The sequence below is a fragment of the Hetaerina americana genome, unplaced genomic scaffold, assembly GCF_022747635.1.
Source record: "Hetaerina americana unplaced genomic scaffold, ioHetAmer1.1.p SCAF_10, whole genome shotgun sequence".
NCBI classification, from domain to species: Eukaryota; Metazoa; Arthropoda; class Insecta; order Odonata; family Calopterygidae; genus Hetaerina; species Hetaerina americana.
Window position 1 is genome coordinate 74,706,558 of NW_027286070.1, and position 9,903 is coordinate 74,716,460.

A 9,903-nucleotide genomic window follows, 5' to 3' on the forward strand; every position below is an offset into this window, starting at 1 on the left:
ATATTTTAGCTTGGTTAATGTAAGAGAGTGGTGTGTGGTCCTAATTTATCCATAAAAATAGAGCATTATTATTGTATAGAAACTAATCAAACTTTTAGTGAGAAATCTATACTCGATTCGCGGTCTAAGGAGTAGAACGTATTACACTTCACAACTCTAAAATAATTTGATAATTCACCAGTGCATAATGGTGTTCTAATTACCATTGGTCTGCATCGCGGGAACTGAGGGAAACATAACACCCCCTACCTCACTCCCCTTTTTATTTTATGGATTTATCTTAACACAAATGCGTCGATTAATGGTGTACATATGCATGAGTATGTCGTGAACATTTTCGAAGACTTCTTCAGGATCTAATTTCATGTTGTATGAAATGTTTCTCTCATGTTCATGAGAGGTATTCCCTTAGGAGGTAGGAATTATAAATGATCGCGGAGAGAAAGCAATGGAGTTATGCAGGAGAAAAGGTTTGATTATTAACAGCACCTGGTTCAAACATCATCGCAGACATAGGTTTAAGATTTTAGGGAAGAATGGAGGATTGGAATTCTTGGAACTTATTCCGAGCGAGATTATGAGGAGCGGACTCGGCAGAGGATTTTGATCCCATCCCGAAAAAGAATGAAGCTTCACTGCATTAGGACTGTTGGACGATAAGTTTAATTTTGCATGCAGCAAAGGTTATTCCAAAAATCATCAATTAAAGGTTACTGTACGGTGCGAACAAGAGCCTGGGCGAAGCTCAGTCTGGAGGTTGGAAAGAGAATTGAAGGGGTGCGTGAGTGCCATTTGAAGTGATTGGTGGAAAGGAATAGCGAATGTAATCAGGGTGACCTTGGGCGCTTCGTGGGTCATGAAAAGGTGTTCGACGGACTAGGCTGGAAAAAGTTAACGGAGATATTGCGGAATACATGTATGGGAGCCAACTGGAAGGATGGAAAACTTATTCCAAACTAGTGCATGGATCAAACTGCACAGGCAAGGGTAATATATATGTAATCGTGACGGGAGTGATTGGCAGGGGGTGAGACACAGTTGCCCGCTATCGCCAGTACTCTTTAATTTTATGCTGGGGAAACGATAAGGGTTAACGTAACCTGGGAAGAGCTCGCGCCGAGAACAAAAAGAGTCGGTGAATTGAGTGAGTCAGTTAGGTTTGCAGGTGATCAAGCTGTTGTTGAATCATGCAGCCGAGGGATATCCGTAAATATTAAGTTGAACAATGCGAGACGTTGGGAATTAGGATTAGCAACAAGGAAACCAAAGTTATGAGCTTCTCGAAGGAGTCGGAAAGCTAAGATAAACAGTAATAAAGTTGGAGGGAATACATTAAAAAAATACAGGTGGAGCAATTAATGCATTTGGATAGTATTTTGGAGGAGGAGGGGCATCGTGGCGGGGACATTAGGAGAAGAATCGCGTCAGCGAAAGAGACGTTTGCAAAAAGAAGAGAATTGATGGTGAGTACACACCAAAGTTAAAAGTGACGAAAATAATGGTAGAAAGTTTGATGTTGGGCGTTGTATGCACGTAAATGTTGATCTTGGACGCAAGAGGATGAGCGAGGTTTGGATGGAGGTTTCCGAGTTGTAGTGAAAGGATGAAGGAAATAATGAGGGGGGAGAGGGAAAAGGCTCAAGTTTGAAATAGGGTGGTGGACGGGAGGAAGTTGCTCGGGAAAATCAGAGAAAGGCGGAGGTGGAGGACGGAGGAAATATTGAAAGGTTGCGGGATGTGAAATGCCGGAGAATTTTGGGTTTGCTGGGCAGAGGGAGGGAGAGAGTAGGCTTCTTGGGCTGCATGAAGGTATGTAGTAGTCACGAAGAGATGAAGAAAGAAGTGGTTGTAACGTAGGGCAAACCAGAGGAAGTTCCCGCGATGCGGAGAAGGCAACAAGCCTTGGCGACCGTCCAAAAATTTACTTAATTAGGCGGAATACCTTGAAGGAAAATGAATTCCTTCGCATCCTCCTCAAGGATTTCTGTGAATACAGGAATGGGCATGAGGATTCCTTTGCGGCGTCGTGCGCACACGTCTTCCCGTGCAAATCACCGTGTTTGGAAGCAGCAGGATGGGATGAATTGAAAAGAGTCCTCGAAGCAAAATAGGACCATTTAACTGAATAAATGGAGAGGTGAGGTAATGGGGTGGTGGTGCGGGGGAGAGTGGCAAGCAGCCGCATGTTAGTGCAGGTCAAGCGAAAGAACGTGCGGGTTTGGTGGGAGGGGGGAGTGGGGTGGTGAGGAGAGGGAGAAGTATTCGGCTCGGGGTTGGGGTGGAGAAAGTTTCCTTGCTGGGAGAGGTGGAGGCAGGGCGGGTTAAGGAATGATGCGAAGGCAAGGTCGTGATGCTGCGGTTGACCGGCCAAGAGTGGCGGGATTTTACACTCTCCCTCTATCCTGGTTTGTGGTGAGGAGGATAGGTTGAGTCGGTCAGGGGTGGTTTGACTTATCTTCCCGATCCATTCCCCTTTTCAGGGACCCCCGCACTCTCCGGAGTCTTCCTCGCCCAACCAAGTAGTCATTTCTGTCACCGCATGTCTTCGTTATCGGTTCTGGTTGTCGAGGAGAAATCGCCTTCGGAATGCAGTGGCCAGGATGCTTCCATTTCCTTTTCAGAAAAGGAAGAGAGAGAAGAGAAGATTGGCTCCCTTATCAGCTGCTTGGTGATCATCGATAGTGTGAGTGCTCTTCGAAATTGTTGCCGTGCTCATGCGAGCGAAAGTTCTTAGTCATTGTGCTGGTGCATTCATAAAAACGCATTCGTTTTCAATTGAATATTGAAATTGCATTTTTATCTCGAATACCTTGGTTCATGATCTCTCTTAAATTGTTTTGAAATTGAACTGGAATGTGATCGAATCAATCAGTCAATGACGGAAAATGACTTCAACTGTCCCGAGCTCCTATCCGTTCTCCATCGGCTGTTTGTCATATGCACATATTTATAGTTTATTTTCTCGCGTAATTGGCTGGAGGTGTTGAATGAAATATGCTATGGGAACGTTGACCGTTAACTCAGAACATTCAACGTCCATTACGTCTTCATTTCATTCATCGCCATTGTAGGAACGGACAATACACGAACCTGAAATCTTCGTAACTTAAGTCTTGATACTGAGGTTCAGAGAAGGGAAAACGAAAATGGCGAAATTAAATTAACTTCCTTAAGCAAGAGCTGTCTTTTCACGAGTGAATTTTGCTTAATAATAGCAAGTGCTGATCGATCCATGGGTCAAACGCTAATTTATACAATTTCGAGATTCGCAGTATTGATACATTTGATCCATCCAGTCATTTCTCTGTTCAGCGTTTATGCGTGTTATATGATGTGACATGTACCTGGCGTTAAATGTTTTCTTTCCTGTATTTTTGGCATATCATTCGAGGAACCTCGCGTTCGCATTTCCTTGGGTCTGCTCCCGGTTTCACACAATTCTATTCCTGTGGGGCGCTTGACTGTCATCTGTTTGAATGAGTAAGTAATCAGTAGCATGCCTTTCTCGGGTATTTATTTCTTTTCTCAAATCTTTAGTTTGTGACATTCTTAATGCCGAATTCATATGTGTGCGATTTCTGTTTTAAGTGCTCTCTACCAAGTCGGGTAGGATTTTCACAAGATCGAGCCAGGGATGGTTTATTTCTTCGAGCAGGGGTTATATTTTCATTTTAAAGCAGCAATCATAATAACTGATTTAATGGATCTAAATCTCAGGTTCAGCATCGGCTGCACGTTAGTTAGTTCGCGGGTTAAATTAGTCGTGTAATTTCAAAGCGCAAGCAAAAGTGTCTGCTTTGAGTCACGTCGTCTCGTGAAATATCAAATGTTAAAAAAATGCAAAATGCTTCATAACCGATTCGTACTGTTCGATGTCCCTCTCGATATCTAGAATAAAAGGAAAACAAAATGCATACATTTGAAATACTTATTCAGTTTTGTAGTTCCCAAATAACCCTCGATTATGACTGTGGTCGCCATTTATTCATTTCTTTGAATACTTTTACTCGACGTTTGTTAAACGCTATTTACCTTTTATCTCGAGGCCGACGAATAGTTAAGGAGTTGAGGTCCCTCGGGCCTCCACGTTCAACGGGAGTGAGGGATGCTGGACGGGGCCAGACGTAACTTCCTCACTCACTTCGACCCCATCCGTCCAGCCTCTTCTCCCGCTCTCTTCGGTGCATTCTGCGCCCGACGATGGGCGGCTGAGATTAAGGGATGTGGATGCGTGGGGCGCAAAATGCACCGGGGCAGGCAAGCGCGAACCCTTTTGATGTTAATGCTCCTTGCCAGACGACGCTTATCGTACGCCGCCGCAGCAAGTGCCATCTCCGTCGGCCTTCCACCGCGCGCGCGCCTCGGGTCTTCCCCCCCCCCCCCCCAACCTCCCGCGTCGTACTCCACTTTGACCACCCTCCCCTTTAACCATTTCTGGCGGCCCGTACCCCCAAAACCTCTTCTCTCTCCCCCCCCCACTGCCTTTCTCCATGCCTCTCCTTCGTCGGCCTTGTTACACTTAACGTGCAATATTTATGAGATTAGCGAGGGACAGGATTATAGGTTGGCGACAATTCCTCGCGCGGGGATCCTCCGTCCTTCAAGCGGGAAGATGACCAGCCGCCCTCGCAGCCTTCTCTTCTTTCCCTCTTTTCTTTCCTCTCCTCCTTTCGTTGTTCTCTCGCTCAGCTTTTGAGGGAGATCGGGAGGAAAAAATACTCTTGAAAACATTGAGAGCACCTTTGAGCTTCCAAATTGGTGTTACATAGTCTTATTATGATATTTAATATCCTGCAGGATGTCCGTAGGAAGTCATCGAGAGGGTCTTTTCTCGCGAAGCTCTTAACCAGAATCCTCATTCGACCCACTCGCTACTTAACACAAGCGACCGGCTTCATTAGGCGGACGAGTGCCCAAGTGAAGCCTACCTCATGCAGAGTGACATTTAATATTTAAAAGTTTTAACTTAGCAATGAAACGTCGTTTCTGAGACCAGAAAAAATAGGGAGGATACAGGATGAAATGAAGGGCGATAGAAAATATATTGGAAGTTGAAGACTTATTGAGAGTTTATTGAAATTCGGGGTGTCAGACTTCGTCTTGTTAGACGAGGTTAAGGAATGTAGGAGTAAACAGTCTGCGCCCGTACAAAAACCTAATTTAAAACGGTAAACTATCTAGAATAATAATAATTGTATAATCTATTGTCAGTATATTCTTATTTTGGAGACATCGTTAAAAAAGTAAATGACTTTTCCTCTACAACAAAGTGCACAAATGAATGTCGCATAAAAATGTTTCAGAACACCAATCGTGACCTCATTCGATGATGACGTACGGGCTTTTTGTTACTGACTATATTTAATTTGAATTTAAAACATTTTTTGTCACAGAATTATATGTTTAACATTCACATTAACCCCCTTGAAATGGCTGTCCCAAGGAAAGGGAAAGAGCAGAATGCAAACAGACATTCATTGATAACGGAAACCTTAAAGGTCTCGAAGTCTTACGCTTTAATTTACTAATAGAGTAAATAGTTTCATGAACATAACTTCATGGCTTTTCTCGCTCGCAAACTCAAGTGCAATTTCATCCACCTTCAATCTAATCCGTTTGTTAAATGTCACTAATGGCGCAGTCATGAATGTTCATATGTTTCTATTTGTAATTTATAAAGTAGTGAAATGGAAATTAGTGACTGGCAATAAAATGTGAGTGTTGAGCATTGAAAAGTGTATACAATGTCAATATCAGTATGTTTCCTTATACGAGTCCATGTACAATGTGTTGTACAATATGTAACATACATTTGGAAAATTAAACTAAGATATCCTTGTAGTATGTGAAGCTACCTCACGGCTAAAATTTATCTCATACTTAAAAAGCGGGAACAATGTGAAATTAATTTTTTGGTGAGGAAATTCACCAAGAAGCCACTTTAATAATTAGTGTTGTTAGCATAGTTATGGGCTCCGTAAAGGCCATCGAAGAAAATGCCATTTGGAATCATTCTGCAGGCTTCCGCGTCATAATGTAAAGGCGTTCCAGACTTCAAACGGCGAATCCCGGAAGCTTTCATGCCATGTAGATACTGCGAGTTTCATGAAAGAAATTACTATTTGCCTTTTCGGCAAAACTTGTACTGAGGTTGCTTTACTAATTTGAAATTAGGATGGAAGAGGATTACAAAGACGAGGTTTTCCCGTCTCATCGAGTTCACTTACCCCGGGCACTCCACACATGAAAGTCCTTCATGACGTTGATGGTGCTAAGAAAGCGGTGAATTTGAGCAAGGAGTGATTTCAGTGTAATTCTTTGATTGAAATATTTATTTGCTTCAATTATCTAATTCGAAAGCGAAATGATATATTTGGTTCATGTTAGCAACCTACATTGATACGATGAAAATTATCAATTCGTATTAATTGACCTAATTAGTGGAATATTAGTTCAAAAATAATAATTTAATGTTTCAAGTGATCTGATTTCAATCTATTTGTATGCGTATTTATTCAAAGTGAAGTATTGAAGTAAATCTCGTTGAGAACATTCATTTGATTCGTGTTTCGGAAAAAAATCATTGTCGGAAGGAATCGACTGAAATGCTAAGTAATTGCATGTAAAATATATATAAATACTTTTATCTTATAGACATTTCAAAATAAAATAGTCAACTGTTTCATATAAATTACGTTTTTCGAAGAATTATTACTTGGAATCCATGAAACGTTTCCACCTTTCCTGGCGGAATGCTCGACCAAGTGGTATTATTTCATCTTCAAGGAAAATATATAATATCTATGTTTCTTCGAAGATAAAATATATAGTTGTCATACTATTTGGCATCATTAGTTGTACTAAAACATACCTGTATGACTATTTTTATGTACATATGTATAATTGCTTGTTAAAAAGTTCATTCACATTCGCACACTTTAAAAAGATGCACTCTTCACTTGCATTGCCATGAGGCTGACATCACTCTCTAGCGTTTAAAGAGAGAACTCTCCAATTTTATCGAATTCCATTTTAAGATCATTCTGCCGTAGCATGTGTGACGTACTTCCTGACTCGAGTGTGTCATCGTCGTTTGGAACCATTTTGTCTCCGTGGTCGCTCCACCCCTTCTCCGGTCGTATCCTTGGCGCCCCACGGACAAGCTCAAGCAGGAAACCCTTGTTTTTCGAGCTGGATGACGCGGTAGGTGAGTAGTTTGGGCACTCGACTACCCACCAAAAGATTCAATCCCACGTGACTACATATGTAATCTGTGATCCGATTCTCACTTTGCGAGTGTGGGCGATCTGGGAAACTCACCTCAATACATGGAATCATATTTTATCACGTACTTTTCCTTCGAAATACTTCAATGAAAGTTTTCTTGCGTAAATGCTATTTTATCAGTGGGAAGGAGGACTGACTTCCGTGGTCCTTTTTACTTCTAAACGTCTTCATTCTTCTTTCATTCAATGCCGCATGAGTCGAAAAGATTGATGCAGTGCAGTCGTTGACGACAAGAAGAGACCACGTGCAGTGGACCACGTAAGTGGTTTATTTTCACGCTCGGCAATCCACTGGGGATAAATATAGCATTATATGTGGAGGTTATTAATTAACAAAAATAATAGAGCACCACTTAAACTGAGATTAAATTTGTCAGACATTCTAACGCCTTAAAAGGATTTCTCATGATTTCCCTCATGATTTCTCTTGGTTAGTACTAGAGCCAACTATTTAATTAACCAAGCGAACCTTGTGAAAAACTTGAAATATTTACATAGAGATGACCGCGTTGTTCGGTGTTTGTCATTTAGATCTAACTTTCACTTTTAATTTTTGAGGATTTTTCTGTTCTATAGGGTTTGCGAGTTCCGAAAGGGAAAAGGTGAGATTCAATTCGTCCGTTTACCGAGAGGTGACCATGCTGTATTCTTAACACTCTTTTAAAATCCCTGCGTGGAAAAATTAAGTGAATATTGTCGGGCGGAAATTTAAAAAAAAATATAATTTTCCTTTGCAAAGGGATTTTAAAGCGAAAGCAAATCAGGTGTTCATTGCGTCAACTAGAACCCTTCGGGTTAAAAGGTCTAAACCTTTGCATGAGCGTGATGATGATTTATTTAGCAAATATTTAACCTTTACCTCCTCACCTCGGTATCCATTCTAAATTCACAGAAAAGTAAATATTTATTTTCATCCGTTATAAGAGTCTCGGTTTCAGCGCCATCAAAGGATGTGCTTACCCCAGAATGTTCTCGGAAAACAGACTCGCCGAATTAATAAGACTCCTCTTGTGAAAAGCGGCCTCTCGACTCATTTATCAGAAAATTGACTTTCAAGCCCTCCCATCAAAGATAACATTTGTGGCAACTAACATGCGTCTCTCCCAGGTGCCTAATTAGTAGTATTTTGATCTCTGTAGTGGATGGACTGAATCTATAACCTGTTTAACGATTTTTGCCAGCCTTCTTTACTTAGCTCTATTCATTAATTGGAGAAAAATGGGCAGTGCTTAAATTGACGTTATGCATTAAAACGTTTCATGTTAAAGCGTGGTTTAAACTTGTTTATTATGTTTGATTTACAAATAATAAACACTTTAGTTTCAATGTGCACCGTAATTAATTAAAATCATGCCAACCCGATTTCTTGAAAACGCTCTAAAAATGAACAAAGTACAAAATCCTTTTCTTAATCTTATTAGGTGAGGCATTCCGCTCAGCTTGAAACTTGGGAACAGAAATTACCAATTTCGCTAATAAAGGAATTCGTCTTACTCGTGCGTTGATTAAGGTTTACTTGGAATTGCTGGTGAATTGTCAACGAAATGGCTTTCCACAAAAGTAACTTGAGGAACATGAAAAGTCGTCGCTTTGCAATAGAAAGTTTTTGCACTTTTTGCTTGATTTTAGATTTTTCCTTGAACCATAAAATTCTAAAGCATACGTCAAAGTCAATAATCCAGAATAATTTTGAATGCTGCACCTTTTAACACCTTCTAAAATAAATTTTTCTTTTGAGATGCTAAAATTGTGTCGTAAAATTACTATGTAAAATAAACCAAAGAAGAATGAATTTCTCTGTCAAGGTTTTCTAGAAAGAAAAACGTGAAAGAATTCAGTTGCTAGCGTAAGTATTTGGTAAAAGTTTGGATAGCACATATAGTACGGAATTTTGCCGAATGCCCTTTCATATTCGAAGTTTGAGCGATTTTACCGCCTTCTGCAGTATTTTTCAGGGAAAAAGTACCTTTGATCCCGATTAATTAAAGTCAGTACCTCAAGGAAATCAGACTATCTCCCATGGTAGTAAATTTAAACCCTACCCGTTTTGAAATATTGGCGCATGCCACAAACCAGGGTACAAATGGATTCAAGGAGTAAAATTCGGATGGGACAAATTTATTATTGGTTAACTGAATTTTAAACTCTACCTGGACATTTACGGCGTATTCCATGTCCTGAAAATATTTTCAGGCCTTCCTAAAAGGACATGTTGATATTTTGCTTCCATCCCAGCAACAAACATCCTAGTAAGTTCCTCTAGTGTATAAAATTCGTGGTAAGGATTTAGTTAGAAAAATAACCCAAACCATCTTCATATATTTTTTGTTCAGCACGTATCATTGTGTAGACGCTACTGAAAGAAACGATAATTTTCCCTTTACTCCCGTGCAAGTGATATTATTATTATTATTATTAAGTGTGTGTGGTGTATGACATTTTGAAGTGATTGGAGTGGTGCTGGATGCTTCGGGAAAAATACCAGTTGCCATGCATAACATATCTCGAGTCCTCGGTCACGCTTAATTTTATTCAACATGGAACAGCATATTCATACAATCAGGGAATAATCACAAACTCTTTGGACCGAAATCATTTACCGGCATCGCAGAAGTTA